Here is a 1,239-nt window from a genome sequence, read left to right on the forward strand (position 1 = left end):
GTTCAGCAACAGATGGTAAGTTCTGTTCCCAAGAACTGTATTGCATTACCATGTTGGTTACATACTGTAATAATGGATCTAAAAATGAAACACACCTCTTTTAATAACCTGCCCTTTGTGGCATGTACTGTACTTAAACTATTTATACCCAAGCGTGCATCTACAAGGAGATCGGGTGCAATGGGCATAGCCCAGCAATTTCAAGGACAAATACTTTCTGCTTACATAGTCCAACTGCACATCATAAGTTATAGTCTTGCTTTTTAACATGGTTCAATTAAATAGCATGTATACATATACAGTAATAGTGATATGCCAGTGCTATATCACCCTGCAACTTACTCAAGCAACACACTCAAGCTCAGCAGGTGTGAGTTTTTACCTGGATGGGAGACCTGGGAAAGTTTGCTGCTGGAAGAGGTGTTAGTGGGGCCAATAGGAGGTACTCACCCTGCGGTCTGTGTGGGTCCTGAATGCCCCAGTATAGTGACAGGGACACTACACCTTAAAAAGTCCCCGACTCTCTGTGGTCATTAAAAATCCCAGGGATTGTCCTGGCTAAATTACCCCCGGCCTTTACCAATCATATTCCCCATCTATCAATTGGCTTCATCATTCTGTTCTCCTCCACACTAATAGTGGGTGTGTGGTTCGAGCGCACTATGGCTGCTGTCGCATCATCCAGGTGGATTCTGCACATTAGTGGTGGTGGAGGGGAGTCCCCATTACCTGTAAAGCGCTTTGAGTGGAATGTCCAGAAAAGCACTATATAAGTGTGAAGAATTATTATTCATTTATTATTATAAAATAAGACATCATTATATGAAGAATCCACCATCAGAAAAATAGGAATCACCATTTGAATATAACGTATAAATGCCTAAGCTCAGCCATACTGAAGACAGCAATATAATATGCGAGAATTTCAGCCAATGCATTTGTTCAGAAACTAACAATTTACTGGCAAATTAGCTAGGGATAAAATGGTTCATGGAGATGCTCAAAAAGTTATTTCCATTGCACATAGACACTTGATGTATTGATATATATATATAACACAAGTTTATTATATATTGCATGGTACAATTTTCTTTTGCCTTATACTGTATTCATAATGTCGTATTGTAAATACTGTACATGTTGTGTGATTATTAATTGATTTACCTGGCACATACAGTATACTGTATATATATATGCAAAAAGACAACTGGCACTAAATAAATTTACACCCCAGAGGAA

Source organism: Lepisosteus platostomus, chromosome 10 (assembly GCF_059453375.1).
Source record: "Lepisosteus platostomus isolate fLepPlt1 chromosome 10, fLepPlt1.hap1, whole genome shotgun sequence".
NCBI lineage: Eukaryota > Metazoa > Chordata > Actinopteri > Semionotiformes > Lepisosteidae > Lepisosteus > Lepisosteus platostomus.